General features: G+C 39.4%; 1 pseudogene; it reads left to right on the top strand.

Annotated features, from left to right (window-relative positions):
• The first annotated feature begins 298 nt into the window (after positions 1-298).
• LOC145403432 (5S ribosomal RNA) lies at positions 299-417 on the top strand (annotated as a pseudogene).
• The last annotated feature ends 2,108 nt before the right edge of the window (positions 418-2,525 follow it).

The raw sequence follows: 2,525 nt of genomic DNA, 5'->3' as shown, positions 1-2,525 counted from the left end.
CTTTTCCAATTTTCAGATGCTAAACAAAAATTAAGACAAACTAAATGGAACACGAAGTGGTGAATAATGGAAAAGACTGCATTTCTGATGAGAATCATACCTCAGATCACTTTACAAATAAGAAGATGAGAGACAAATGTCTATGGAAGTTGTTACTGTCCTAAAGTAAATAATTACCAAAATTTATGTTGTACATTCAAATAATGGTTTTTGTTTAATGGTTTCAGACTGGTAAATACCTGAACATAAATTAAAAACAATTTACAGCAGTAGAGATTATTTTTCTTGCAGTGACTATTCCAACGGCCATACCACATTGAGTACATCGCTTCCCGTTCGATCAGCGAAGTTAAGCAACGTTTGGTCTGGTTAGTACTTGGATGGATGACTGCTTGGGAACACCAGATGCTGTTGGCATAACGTTCTCCCTACGTGTCAAGTGGGGTTGGTGGAGGATTAGTGCCCCTCCCTGAAAAACAATTAACTCTAAGCCTTGGCCACCCCGTGTGGGATACATGGCGTCTGGCAATGAATGAATGAATGATTGTTCTTGTTAGCTGTAAGAAAATCAGTATGAACCCATGATGGTACTAGTAACAATATACTGAAATAACTGCATAGCAAACTAATCTGAGTGGTGTGCGATAACAAAAGTGCAATCAAGAATAAAAATGTATTTACCATAGGAAAGGCCATCCAGCTCCTCGAACCCCTCAGACAACTCCGTGGCAATCTTGTCCAGCAAGTGCCTCTTGAATGCTCTCTTGTGAAACCTTTCATTTTTATGGTCCCAGAGACAAGGGAACTGCCTCAATTTCTCTATAAGGGCGAATTCAGCTGTCCTTGTCCAGAAAATCGATGATAAAGCCATCAGTACATTGTTGTTGTGGTGGTGTCTTCAGGTGACGACTGGTTCATCTACTCTACCTGCAGACTCTACAGTGGAGTCCTCAGTTGTAAACACGCGATATTTTATCGACATCACAGTTTCCTCGGTGTAGGAAATATTAACTCTTTATAAGGCCTTCAAAACGATTGATATTTATTATAAAATATTAATAAGTATTCAGTGTTAGGCTAAATGTTTAATAATGTTGTATGATATATTCTCAGTCGAGTAGCCTGGGTTTTGATCACACTGTTTTGCCCGTCGTATCCACGGCAGGAATCCATCCAGATGGGTTCCAAATGCCCGTGGTATCGTCGGCAATTTTACCACGTTACCGTTCCGATTTACCATCGTATCCTCGGCAAACCTCGTATGAAGTGCCTTGTGATAGGGCCTTAGTGAAGTGCCAGAACTCTTGCAGCTCCCGACCGAAAGGGCATATGCTCCTCACCTCTGAGTAGCCTGGGTGTGGTAGAAATTGTGAATTGTGGCTATATAGTCAGCCAAAAAAGTCGTGTCTTCGTTCTGAGCCCTGTAAATATTCGAACGGATCAGTTGAAGCAGCAGGGATAGCTTCACAAGTCTGGCAACGGTGTCAGACCAAACGGTGGTAGGAGTGAGTTGTTTGGGATGCCATGTATTACTGTCGGATGGAAATTGTTGGGAATAACATACTGGGTAATAGGGTTATAATAAACTTTTATCACTATTATTTCACTGAATGTCTACTGTACATAATTATGCATATTTACAGGTAATCAAAATATACTGCAGATTCATATACATGGGTTATGTTTAATTCAAATTTGATATTTGGAATGCTTCCGAGGACGGAATAACGGTGGAATAAGTTTCATAACGAGTGTTTGGAATTTAGTGAAACGTCATTATTATGATAATTATCATGACGTTTCACTAAATTCTAAACAGTGACCACTGAAGTAGCGATAGAAAAGAGATGAAGATGCAACAGTGCGGCGATGAGACAGAGGTTCAAGGGAGCCAGTAAGAGGAGAAGAATTAATGAAACGAACAGCCTTTGACTCCACCTACCCACTTACCCTACCTACCTAACCACCCACTGACATAACTATCTACTAACCAGCTTATTAAGTCTGTCAGTATCCCTTAACTACATTACCACTTAAGTGCCTAGTTAGGTTACCATGCACTCACTCGATTACTTAACTAGTAACCAGTCAATTTACCTACCTAATTGTCGCATCTCAATCCTGTGAATAAGTTACTTGTATACCCACACACCCATCACTTATTTATATCTATCTCTATGTATCTATATCTTTCTATCTATCTGTCTGTCAGTTAGTCAACATATCTGTCTGTTTCCATGTCTATCTGTCTACTTACTTAAGGGTTTCTGTCTGTTCGTCTGTCTGGCAGACTATAATTATCTAACATCCATCCATCCATCTGTCTATCCATCCATCTGTCCATCCATCAGTCAATCAGTTAATCAATCAATCTGTCTAAATTTCAATCTATCTACCTAACTGTCTCTGTCTACCTTCCTATCCATATGTCAATCCATCTATCTATTTCCATCTACTTACTTATATATATCCGTTTATCTGTCTATCAATCTATATCTACTTCCTGTCTGATATGTGTCATAGCT

This window comes from Coenobita brevimanus, chromosome 60, assembly GCF_032717465.1.
Source record: "Coenobita brevimanus isolate Jiangsu-jjx chromosome 60, ASM3271746v2, whole genome shotgun sequence".
In the NCBI taxonomy this organism is placed as follows: Eukaryota; Metazoa; Arthropoda; class Malacostraca; order Decapoda; family Coenobitidae; genus Coenobita; species Coenobita brevimanus.
Note: the sequence above shows the minus strand (reverse complement) of the source record. Positions and strands in the feature narration are given on the sequence as shown.